General features: G+C 43.8%; 1 long non-coding RNA gene across 1 annotated transcript in view; it reads left to right on the forward strand.

The window, feature by feature from the left end:
- The first annotated feature begins 6,457 nt into the window (after nucleotides 1-6,457).
- The window catches only part of LOC307209233, a 32,166-nt gene continuing 25,191 nt past the window's right edge, over nucleotides 6,458-13,432 (forward strand). The window contains exon 1 of the long non-coding RNA XR_013835452.1: nucleotides 6,458-6,895. This is a non-coding gene — a long non-coding RNA (uncharacterized lncRNA). The remainder of the gene's footprint in view (nucleotides 6,896-13,432) is intronic.

Here is a 13,432-nt window from a genome sequence, read left to right on the forward strand (position 1 = left end):
AATAAGGAGTTTGACAGCTGTCAAAGGAGCTGTCAAACGGGCGGTTAAAGTTAAGAACTTTGTTACTTAATAACTCTCTGAATTAAAAGTGTTGCATTTGAACTGAGGTGGTTGGAAACAACGTAGCTATAAACAATAAGTAACGGACTGTTGGAAAAGGACTATCAAGTAATTGGAATCCCCCTAGGGGGAACTAGAGACATTACAATGGCTGCAGAGGGAAAATTACTGGCAGAGATAGAAAAAATGTTTTTTCTCGTGGGAATCCTGCAAGAGCAGAGTACGGCTATGAACAAAGAACTTATGACCTTGAATTCTAAAACAAACAACTCTGCTGAATGCATAAAGGATTTGACTAATAAGAAATCTGCAGCTGAACCAGAAGAGACATTTTTGGAACAGGTGGAGAGGAAAGAAGGAGCGGAAAAGGAAAATACCAATCAGAAGCCTATATTGTCAGGAAATAAAGAAGAAGATCTTCGGATTACAAATCTGCGAAAGATGAGAAAGATGAAGGAGGAAGTCCCTGGAGTATCTGGAATACTGGAATTTAAAAGAATAAAGAAATATGATTGGGACTTCCTCTTTGAGTATGGGAGAGCAGCTGACCTTTTGCAGCAACTGCTTTTAAGTATTTTGGATGGAAGAAAACTTGGTGTGACTGCGACTGAACTCCTTTGAGACCTGAGGACCAACAAAAAGGGTTACCAACAAAATCGGCGGAGAGAGACTGACAGAGACTTGAAGGCCTCGGATGTGAGGAATCCGGGCTAGGAACTGTTTCTGTGGACATAAGGGATGGAAACCGGGGTAGGGAGGGAGGGGAGAACAGAATTTTAAAATTTTATGATTTTTGTATTTGGCCATTATGACATATAATTAATTAAAATATAAAGGGAGAAATTCGTGGGAGAGAAATTAGGTCGACCTTAGAAAAAAGATTTAATGTTTACAAGAGAATTGGATAAGTTAAATGTGGATAAGTAAAAAGAGTTAAGTTTTAAAAATAATAATAATATGTTAAAGATGAGAGATAAGAACTTGCTGAATTAATTATTGGAATTGGGATGTATGAAGAGGGGGTGGGGGAAGTCAAGGAAAGAGGGTAAAGAAAGTAAGAGTATGAAATTATATATGTTTTGTTTTTGTTTTTGTTTTTGTTGTGTGTGGTGTATAAAATGTGAAAACCTAATAAAAATTTTATAAAAAGAAAAAAAAGAAAGAAAGAATGGCAGATGCAACTGATGGACTACATGGAGTTAGCAGAAATGACCGGCAGAATCCGAGACCTGGGAGAAGAAGCAGTGGAGGAGGATTGGAAGAAATTTAAGGACTATCTTCAAAAACATTGTAAATTATATGAGTGTTAAGAAGGATGAGAGATTTGAAAACAACAGGGCACCATAAAGTTAGCCGAAAAGATTATGAGAATGAGTGAATTTCATGAGAAAGATAAATTTTGAATGAATATCATGTTAAAACTAGGTATTCAGGATTTTGATAAAAATATTTAAAGTTATGGATAAAATATTGGAATTGTGTACAATAAGAATGAAAATAAGGTGATAAGTTGCTGGCTAAAGTTTTATTAACTTGGAATGTAGGAGCGAGAGATGTGAGGAAGTCCAAAAGGAAAAAATGAAGAAAAGATGGTTATTATAAGATGTATAATTTTATGTTTGTTTTATTTTTTGTTTGTTGTCTGTTTATTCTGTCTTTTTTTCTTTATTGTATTAACAAAATTCTTAATAAAAAATTTATAAAAATAAATAAATAAATATGGGCCCTATGCCTTTATCTAAAGAAGCATTGTAATAGACCACAGGCATTATTCCAGTCTTAATATTTTGATTGATTGGTTCTTACTGTATTTTGACAATCTGTACTTGCTTTTGGCTTGTGATGGAATCATTGTACATTGTGTGAACTGCTTCAGTATTTTGCTGTATCAAGTGGTATATACATTAGTAAAATGAATGAATGAATGAAAGAATGCTTGGAGGGAGCCAGGACTGTTTAAAGAGGTACCTTTAAAAGTATGGCATTAATGAGGTCATTTTTTTTTTACACCGGCAAAGTTCACCTACTCCTAAGGATGCTGCTGCTTCCTGGCAGGGACTCTGAGGTTCAGCTCCCCAGCAGTGTGGTCTCCAAACCTAATATTCCTGCTTCAAGGACACCTCTAACAAAGGAAACACTGAATGCAAAAGTTCCTTTACGGAAGATGATCAAGCAAGAAAGAAGGGAAACTGAAACTGAAACTGAAACTAAACTTGGGAAAGCCCCTCCTTCCGCCTCCCACTCCCAGATACATTAACCCAGAGCATTCTAAATTGTGTGTTGCCACGCAATAATGTGTTGGCTGAAGTATGTAGGTATATTGTGTGAATTCTCCCCATGCTCCTCCTGGGGCTGGAAAGGGGTTAGTTTAACCTGCAGTTTGCTAGAAAAACCTGAATTGCTGCGTCGAAAAATGATGCATGTCTAAAAGGCGTTGTCACCAACATGCAAAGTTTGGAAACCTGTACAGTAACGCCCTTTTCTTCTTAACATTGTGGGTTTGAACCAAAGTCTGTTGCCTGTTGGAACAACACTTTCCTCACCAAATTCCGCTCCCACCACTAGGCACCTCCCAGATTCAGCTTCCATTCTCCTCTGAAGAAATGAAAGAATCCCTTCAACTCACCCAGGAAAGTAGAAAGGAAAATGGCTCTACTATCCAGCCCCAATGCAGCACTCACTCTGGGGGTGGAAGATTAAAAACTAGGATGTCAGCACCCAGGAAGCAGAGCAGAAATGGGAACTCTATGTTAAGCTTGTCCTACAGGATCTCATGATGTTTTCTCTTGAGCTCTAGACAGGTGATGCCGAATTTAGGACTCGCCTCTTGCATCCCAGACTTCTTCTCCCCCAGCTGTGCACATGCTCAGGTAAATGGGGCCAGCTGCTGATTGTTTCTGAGGGATTTGCAAAGGCTGCTGGGAAATGAAGTTCACAGGGAGGAAAACTGAGCCAAGACCATCAAGCAGGCAGCTGAGAGAGAAAGGTTCCCTCTTGCATTTTGATTCCTAGCCTTCCTGTTCTCTTTTAAAATTTAAATCCAAAATTTATTTTCATATATATTTTCCAAATAGGAACATTAAAAATAAGAAGGCATGGCTTGGGGAAGACAGATTGGCCCACAGGCCAGAGGTTTTACAGCCATGTGCAATGAGAAAAGCTGTTTAATAAACGTTGTTACAGTATGTTTAAAACTGCAACCTTGACAGGAGGCGAGAGTAATAAAAAGAGAAGCAAATGGGGTAAAAAGCTACAAAATTTATTCGTGAATACAACAAACACATTAAAATACTTATAGAAGCAAGTGCCAAGTAAAACATGCATTTAAAAAGAATTAACAGTGATTGGTACACTGAAGTAGAAGAATGGAGAAAGAGAAGCATTTGCAACATTTCTCTGCCTCTCCATTGCTGTCTTGTGCCGATTAAACTGACGTGAAATGAGTGCGCTATCATAAAAGCTTTCCCCACATTTGTGGGTTATTTTGTGGGAATTGTCTTGTGCTGATTAATTGGGTATTTTAAAAAGGGTTTTGCTTCAGCCTGAGAAGCTCTGCGATGTCTCCTATTTATGCTTCAGTTGGTGTAACCCAAGGCTTCCGCTGCACCCAAATGTTCTGGAACAAATGGAACATATGAAACATTTCTTTTTAGGGCGGGTTACATTATGCTCAACAAGACTTGGTTCAGAAGCATGGCTCAGGCCAAAATCTGGCTCCTCTCCTCCATGAATTCTCTGATGTTCCATAAGGGAGGTGCTGCACCTGAAGCTCTCTCCGCATTCTGAGCATTTGTGAGGTCCTTTTTCAATGTGGATCCTGTTATGTTTAATGAGATCAAGCGGAGAAGAAAAGTCCTTGTTGCATTTTGAGCATTTGTATGTTTTCTCCACTTCATGGGTTCTCTGGTGTGCGTTGAGATGTGTTCTACCCTCGAAGCTCTGCCCACATTCTGAGCATTTATAGGGCTTCTCTTTCATGTGGATTCTTTGATGCAGCCTAAGGTTGGATCGGGTAATGAAATTCTTGCCACATTCTGAGCATTTGTGTGGCCTCTCCCCTGAGTGGATTCTCTGGTGTACGTTCAGAGTGCACTTTTGATTGAAGCTCTGCCCACATTCTGAGCATTTGTATGGCCTCTCCCCTGTGTGGGTTCTCTGGTGTACGTTCAGAGTGCACTTTTGATTGAAGCTCTTCCCACATTTTTCACATTGAAAAGGCTTCTCTTTTGTGTGGATTCTTTGATGCACTGTAAGGTTGGGTTGAGTAAGGTAACTCTTGCCACATTCTGAGCATTTGTATGGCCTCTCCCCTGTGTGGGTTCTCTGGTGTACTTTCAAGTTGAACTTTTGACTGAAGCTCTGCCCGCATTCTGAGCATTTATAAGGCTTCTCTTTAGTGTGGGTTACTTGGTGCGAGGCAAGGTTTGACTTACAACTGAAGCTTCTTCCACATTCCTCACATTTATAGGGCTTCTCTCCTGTGTGACTTCTTTCATGCAGAACAAGGGATGAGCTGGTCTTATAGCTTTTCCCACACCACATACATAAATAGGGGGCCTCTCCTGTGTGAACTCTTTGGTGTGCATAAAAGTTTGACTTGTGTTTGAAGCTTTTTCCACATTGGCTACATTGATAGTGTCTGTCTTCCACCTGAGTTCTCTGCATAACATTCTCGTTCATCTCTTTGACCTCAAGCCCCGTTGAGAACATCGCAGAACGTTCTCCTTCATTCTCAGTTACCTGCATATCATCTGCTAAAATAAAGGGGGGGAAAGTCTTGATGGGACCCCAGAGGAGAAGGAAAGCTTCCGTTGGCTCTCCACTAAATGTGTCATTTCATTCATTGAAATTGGCTATCTCCCATAGTGCGAGTTATTTATTTCCCCCTATGTCTGTTAGAATATGCTGCTGAAAGACACCTTGCCCAGCAGATCTTTCCTTTCCTCTAAAGCAGGAGTTTAAGAGATTGAAGGGAATATTAATGACTTAAGAATTACTGGTAGCTTACTGGAATTAGGTAAATGTAAAGGGACCCCTGACCATTAGGTCCAGTCGTGACCGACTCTGGGCTCATCTCGCTTTATTGGCCGACGTACAGCTTCCAGGTTATGTGGCCAACATGACTTAAGCTGCTTCTGGAGAACCAGAGCAGCGTATAGAAAGGCTGTTTTCCTTCCCGCTGCACCAGTACCTATTTATCTACTTGCACTTTGACGTGCTTTCGAACTGCAAGGTTGGCAGAAGCAGGGTCCAAGCAACGGGAGCTCACCCCGTCGCAGGGATTCGAACCACCAACCTTCTGATCGTCAAGTCCTAGGCTCTGTGGTTTAACCCACAGCGCCACCTGCATCCCTTTACTGGAATTAAACAACAGTATACTGCTGAAATTTGATGTGTTCATTGGTTTGCATGCTTTGGGGGAACAATTAGGATACAAGTGCTTGTATAACCTGGGTCAGGGATTTATTTTCTTATGAAACAAAATCACTTATTGTGAATGCATTGGCACAATTCCTGATTTTCTTGCCTTCCTAGATAAATAAGAATGTAAGATATTATCACGCTCTGCAGTTCATGTGGTGACCAGTAGGTGGCCATGCCAAATGCTGCATGAGGAACAGGTGGCTGACACAGGTGAACTGTGGTGGGGGGGATATACAAAGAGGTGAGATATAAAAGGGAGGGGCTTTAGTCAAGTGGGGGGGAGGGCAAAGGGGTAGGGGAGGACGGAACTTGCCTACAATCCTGCCCTCCTGGTTCTCCTTGTTTTCCTCCTGTAGCTGCCTCTGCTCAACTAAAACTGGAGCCTGGCCTGCATCAGGGAGATTTGCAGTCTCCTCTTCCTTCTCCTCCGGTATCAACTGAAACAGCAGAAAGGAATCCTTTCAATAGCTGGAGCAACAGCCCACACCATCTTTTTTTCACTCACCCTCTGCAAGTGAGAAATTAGGGCTGCGTTTGTTCACACCACACATTTAAGGTGTGCCCATTTATTGCAGATACACCCAATCTCCAAGTGGTGCAGTATTCCCAGGGGTTCCATGCGCCTACCGAGGGCTTGGTTTCCTCAGAATGAGGGACAGCTGAGACTGTGGTATGTTGATGATAGATGGTTTATTTACACATCTAAGCAACCTGAGCTCCGATGGAGGGGCTCACAGTATTAATGCCCCCCAAAGTGTCTTGCTTTTCCAACCCACCATAGCAGCTATTTTGAGGCAGGTGCCCCAGCGCTCTCCAGGACCTCCAGACCCTGAAGACATGTGGAATCCTTTGTTGAGGGTTAGATAAAACAATATGAAAGAGGCAGCCCTGTCTAGTCTACTGTGGCCTGCACATGGCCTTCTCAACCAGCAGAGGGACAGGGCGTGTGATGGCCAGCCGAGCCATACTAGAGTCTGATCGTGCAGTTCCCAAGAAATTCCACCAGAGGGCTGGAGCCTTTCGCTGATTGGCTACAGAGTCAACTAGACACCGAGGGGGGAGGAGCATCACTTTTGGAGGGAAAATAAAATGAGCCATTTCTGAGGAAGAGAGTTAGATAGGGCTGGATTTGAGAAGATGGACAGGATTTGATTGGAGATGTTAGAGTGGGTTCAGGTTGAGGGATAGGGTTCAGGATAGGATTTGATGGAGAACTGGTTCATATTTGAGTTGAACATCCACACTGAGGATGTTAGCAAGAGGACAGAGCCTCACAGCTTTACATATAGGGAGAAAGTGTTGAGGGTCTGGGAAATGTATACAGGCAGGAATGTTCTGGAAGGGCTGAGACTGAGCCAGGAGAGGGAAAAGCTGTGGGAATACAGACTCCATGGGTCTCGAGTTCTTCTAGGTAAAGAAGACTCCTAAACCAGTCACAAGGGCTGAGGGAATCCCCTGGGTCTATTATTCCATTTGGAATACCTCAGGAATGAGATGATTAAGGGAGTATGTAACTAAAGAAAAGTGCCCCTCACTCACGGTCCAGAGTATTAATCTGCAAAGGAAGCTGTGCTGTATTAAATGTATTTAACTGAACCACCTGTCATAACTAAGTAGCAGAAACTGAACCGAGCATTTTACCACCTCTTCTAGAACCTAAACATCTAACTGAAGTGTACCAAAGTTTAAGAAGAGCGGTGCCTAGAGCATTATGTTTAAGCCTGTGGCATCTTTATGAAAGTTAACTTTTACTGGAAAGAATGGATTTCCTGACCCGCTTTATTTCACAAACTTCTTTTAGTTTAATAGAACTTTTCACGTGTGTTTGAGCAAGTGCTGCCCGAGACTCTAATCTACTACGTTTTCCCTCACACTAGACCCTCACAAGACAAACTCTGCTTAATTGTAGAAATTCGTGCAATTGGCATACAATGAAGAGTGTGCGCTATATTTAATGGGGGGCAGTTAGCGGGGTGAGTCCACTGCACTATTAATTGGTAGTAAGTGGCTGGGTCTGCCACAGAGCTCAACCCTTGGCCCCACAACCAACCCTCTGGCAGCATAACAGCCAGTGGTAACTAAACGCCCACCAATTTATATCCCTTTAAAATATGATTGGCCTCAGCCCAGTATACCTGAAGGAGCGTCTCCACCCCAATCATTCTGCCCGGATGCTGAGGTCCAGGGCTGAGGGCCTTCTGGCGGTTCCTTCCCTGTGAGAAGCAAAGCTACAGGGAACCAGGCAGAGGGCCTTCTTGGTAGTGGCACCCGCCCTGTGGAACGCCCTCCCACCAGATGTCAAAGAGATAAACAAGTACCTGACATTTAGAAGACATCTGAAGGCAGCCCTGTTTACGGCAGTTATTAATGTGTGGCATTTTAATGTTTTTTTAATCTTTGTTGGAAGCCGCTCAGAATGGCTAGGGAACCCAAGTCAGATGGGCGGGGTACAAATGAATTATTATTTATTTATTTATTTATTATTATTATTATTATTATTATTAATGGAAGTGAAGGCTGTCAACAGCTAGTAGCCTTGACGGCTCTGTTCTGTCTCCCCAGTCAGAGGAGGTAATGCGTCTGAATATGAGTTTTGGGGGACCACAGAAGAGGAGAGAGCTCTTGTGCTTGCATGTTTCCCCACAGGCATCAGTTTGGCCACTGAGAGAACGGGATGCTGGACTAGATGGGCCATTGGCCTCTGCTTCCTAATTATTTCACCTGGAAGGAGAGCATGACTTCGACGGCCCCCGGTTCCTCATACTGGTAAGCAGTGCTTTTTTCCTTGAAAAATGTTTAGGGGTACTTTCATTTTCCTACTCATATTGAAATACTGCCCCGTAATGAGGCCAGACTTGGATTCGCAAAATGTTTAGGGGTATGCGTACCTCTGCGTCTCCCGCAAAAAAGCACTGCCAGTGGGGATTCATAGAGTCATGGTCCTCCATGGGTCACAGATACAGGTCTCTCAACTCTGTAAGAGAATGCGGGATATGTAATGGAGACACCTAAGATATTAGGGATATTCCCATACCCAGAGAGCTATAAGGAAGGGCCTCGCATTAAGCCAGGCATCCCCAAATTTGGCCCTCCAGATGTTTTGGGACTCTACAACTCCCACCATCCCTAGCTAACAGGACCAGTGGTCAGGGATGATGGGAATTGTAGTCCCAAAAAACATCTGGAGAGACGAGTTTGGGGATGCCTGCGTTAAGCAGATTTCCTCCAAACACTACACCATGACCCCCATCTATTTGTGCATGTACTGTGGTACCTCGGTATACATATGCTTCAGGTTACAGACTCCGCTAACCCAGAAATAGTACCTCGGGTTAAGAACTTTGCTTCAAGATGATAATAGAAATCGTGCTCCGGCAGCAGCGGGAGGCCCCATTAGCTAAAGTGGTGCTTCAGGTTAAGAACAGTTTCAGGTTAAGAATAGACCTCTGGAACGAAATAAGTACTTAACCCGAGGTACCAGCTCCCCAGCAGTGTGGTCTCCAAACCTAATATTCCTGCTTCAAGGACACCTCCAAATAAGGAAACATTGAATGCAAAATCTCCTTTACGGAAGATGATGAAGCAAGAAAGAAGGGAAACTGAAACTGAAACTGAAACTAAACTTGGGAAAGCCCCTCCTTCCGCCTCCCACTCCCAGATACATTAACCCAGAGCATTCTAAATTGTGTGTTGCCACGCAATAATGTGTTGGCTGAAGTATGTAGGTATATTGTGTGAATTCTCCCCATGCTCCTCCTGGGGCTGGAAAGGGGTTAGTTTAACCTGCAGTTTGCTAGAAAAACCTGAATTGCTGCGTCGAAAAATGATGCATGTCTAAAAGGCGTTGTCACCAACATGCAAAGTTTGGAAACCTGTACAGTAACGCCCTTTTCTTCTTAACATTGTGGGTTTGAACCAAAGTCTGTTGCCTGTTGGAACAACACTTTCCTCACCAAATTCCGCTCCCACCACTAGGCACCTCCCAGATTCAGCTTCCATTCTCCTCTGAAGAAATGAAAGAATCCCTTCAACTCACCCAGGAAAGTAGAAAGGAAAATGGCTCTACTATCCAGCCCCAATGCAGCACTCACTCTGGGGGTGGAAGATTAAAAACTAGGATGTCAGCACCCAGGAAGCAGAGCAGAAATGGGAACTCTATGTTAAGCTTGTCCTACAGGATCTCACGATGTTTTCTCTTGAGCTCTAGACAGGTGATGCCGAATTTAGGACTCGCCTCTTGCATCCCAGACTTCTTCTCCCCCAGCTGTGCACATGCTCAGGTAAATGGGGCCAGCTGCTGATTGTTTCTGAGGGATTTACAAAGGCTGCTGGGAAATGAAGTTCACAGGGAGGAAAACTGAGCCAAGACCAGCAGCCAGGCAGCTGAGTGAGAAAGGTTCCCTCTCTCTCCTCTTGCATTTTGATTCCTAGCCTTCTTGTTCTCTTTTAAAATTTAAATCCAAAATTTACTTTCATATACATTTTCCACATTAAAAATAAGAAGGCATGGCTTGGGGAAGACAGATTGGCCCACAGGCCAGAGGTTTTACAGCCATGTGCGATGAGAAAAGCTGTTTAATAAATGTTGTTACAGTATGTTTAAAACTGCAACCTTGACAGGGAGCGAGAGTAATAAAAAGAAAAGCAAAAGGGGTAAAAACGTACAAAATTTATTCGTGAATACAGCAAACACATTAAAATACTTATAGAAGCAAGTGCCAAGTAAAACATGCATTTAAAAAGAATTAACAGTGATTGGTACACTGAAGTAGAAGAATGGAGAAACAGAAGCATTTGCAACATTTCTCTGCCTCTCCATTGCTGTCTTGTGCCGATTAAACTGACGTGAAATGAGTGCACTATCATAAAATCTTTCCCCAGACTTGTGGGCTATTTTGTGGGAATTGTCTTGTGCTGATTAATTGAATATTTAAAAAAGGGTTTTGCTGCAGCCAGAGAAGCTCTGCGATGTCTCCTATTTATGCTTCAGTTGGTGTAACCCAAGGCTTCCGCTGCACCCAAATGTTCTGGAACAAATGGAACATACAAAACATTTCTTTTCAGGGTGGGTCACGTTATGTTCAACAAGACTTGGTTCAGAAGCATGGCTGAGGCCAAAATCTGGCTCCTCTCCTCCATGAATTCTCTGATGTTCCATAAGGGAGGTGCTGCACCTGAAGCTCTCTCCGCATTCTGAGCATTTGTATGTTTTCTCCACTTCATGGGTTCTCTGGTGTTCGTTGAGATGTATGCTACTGTCGAAGCTCTGCCCACATTTTGAGCATTTATAAGGCTTCTCTTTGGTGTGGGTTCTCTGGTGTACTTTCAAATTGCTCTTTTGACAGAAGCTCTGCCCACATTCTGAGCATTTATAAGGCTTCTCTTCCGTGTGGATTCTTTGATGCACCGTAAGGTTGGGTTGAGTAAGGTAACTCTTGCCACATACTGAGCACTTGTATGGCCTCTCCCCTGTGTGGGTTCTCTGGTGTACGTTTAAGTTGAACTTTTTACTGAAGCTCTGCCCGCATTCTGAACATTTATAAGGCTTCTCTTTAGTGTGGGTTACTTGGTGCGTGGCAAGGATTGACTTACGACTGAAGCTTCTTCCACATTCCTCACATTTATAGGGCTTCTCTCCCGTGTGACTTCTTTCATGAATAACAAGGGACGTCTTGTTCTTATAGCTTTTCCCACACCACATACATAAATAGGGGGCCTCTCCTGTGTGAACTCTTTGGTGTGCAGAAAAGTTCGACTTGTGTTTGAAGCTTTTTCCACATTGGCTACATTGATAGTGTCTGTCTTCCACCTGAGTTCTCTGCATAACATTCTCGTTCATCTCTTTGACCTCAAGCCCTGTTGAGAACATCGCACAACGTTCTCCTTCATTCTCAGTTACCTGCATATCATCTGCTGAAATAAAGGGGGAGAAAGTCTTGATTGGACCCCAGAGGAGAAGGAAAGCTTCCGTTGGCTCTCCACTAAATGTGTCATTTCATTCATTGAAATTGGCTATCTCCCATAGTGCAAGTTATTTATTTCCCCTATGTCTGTTAGAATATGCTGCTGAAAGACATCTTGCCCACCAGATCTTTCCTTTCCTCTAAAGCAGGTGCTTAAGAGATTGAAGGGAATATTAATGGTTTAAGAATGACCGGTAGTTTACTGGAATTAAACAACAGTATATGCGGGTGGCACTGTGGGTTAAACCACACAGCCTAGGCCTTGCCGATCAGATGGTCAGCGGTTTGAATCCCTGCGATGGGGTGAGCTCCTGTTGCTCAGTTCCTGCTCCTGCCAACCTACTAGTTCGAAAGCACGCCAAAGTGCAAGTAGATAAATAGGTACCGCTCTGGCGGGAAGGTAAACGGCGTTTCCGTGCTCTGCTCTGGTTCGCCAGAAGTGGCTTAGTCAAGCTGGCCCCATGACCCAGAAGCTGTACGCCAGCTCCCTTGGCCAATAAAGAGAGATGAGCGCCGCAACCCCAGAGTCGGTCATGACTGGACCTAATGGTCAGGGGTCCCTTTACCTTTTTTATACTGCTGAAGTTTGATGTGTTTGTTGGTTTGCGTGCTCTGGTGGAACAATTAGGATCCACGTCCTTGTCTAACCCAAGACAGGGCTTTATTTTCTTATGGAAGATAATCAGGTATTCTGAATGCATTGGCACAATTCCAGATTATCTTGCCTTCCTAGATACCGTACATAAGAATGGAAGGTATTATCACGCTCTGCAGTTCATGTGGTGACCAGTAGGTGGCCATGCCAACCAAAGCATGAGGGACAGGTGGCTGACCCAGGGGAACTGCGGGGAGGGGGGTATGCAAAGAGGTGAAATATAAACGGTAGGGCTTTAGTCAAAGGGGGGGGGAGGGCAAAGGGGTAGGGGAAGACGGAACTTGCCTACAATCCTGCCCTCCTTGTTCTCCTTGTTTTCCTTCTGCAGCTGCCTCTGCTCAACTAAAACTGGAGCCTGGCCTGCATCAGGGAGATTTGCAGCCTCCTCTTCCTTCTCCTCCGGTATCAACTGAAACAGCAGAAAGGAATCCTTTCAATAGCTGGAGCAACAGTCCACACCATCTTTTTCACTCACCCTCTGCAAGTGAGAAATGAGGGCTGTGTTTGTTCACACCACACATTTAAGGTGTGCCCATTTATTGCACACACACCCAATCTCCAAGTGGTGCAGTATTCCCAGGGGTTCCATGCCCTTACCGAGGGCTCGGTTTCCTCAGAATGAGGGATAGCTGAGACAGTGGTATCTTGATAATAAATGGTTTATTTACACATCTATGCAACCTGAGCTCTGATGGAGGGGCTCACAGCATTAATGCCCCCCAAAGGGCCTTGCTTCTCCAACCCGCCATAGCAGCTATTTTGAGGCGGGCGCCCCAGTGCTTCAGACCCTGAAGACATGTGGAATCCCTTGTTGAGATAAAGCAATATGGAAGAGGCAACCCTATGTAGTCCATGGGTCTCGAGTTGGTGTAGGGCAAGGTTTGGCTTGTACCTGAAGTTTTTATCACACACCTCACATTTATAGGGCTTCTCTCCCGTGTGACTTTTTTCATGCAGAACAAGGGACGTCTTGTTCTTATAGCTTTTCCCACACTGCTTACATATATAGGGGGCCTCTCCTGTGTGAACTATTTGGTGTCGATGAAGTTTTGACTTGTATTTGAAGCTTTTTCCACATTGGCTGCATTGGTAGGGTCTCTCTTCCACCTGAGTTTCCTGTATACCCTTCCCGTTCATCTCTTTGTGCTCAGGCCCCATTGAAGATATCGCACAACATTGTCCTTCTTTCTCAGTTACCTGCGTATCACCTGCTGAAATAAAGGCGAGAAATACTTTATGGGTCAGCAAAGGAGAAGCAAGCCGTCCTTTGGCTCTCCCCTAAATGTGTTGTGGTGTCATTGAATTCATTAAAATTGTTTGTGTCCCATAG

This window comes from Podarcis cretensis (assembly GCF_951804945.1).
Source record: "Podarcis cretensis genome assembly, chromosome: 2".
Taxonomy (NCBI): Eukaryota; Metazoa; Chordata; class Lepidosauria; order Squamata; family Lacertidae; genus Podarcis; species Podarcis cretensis.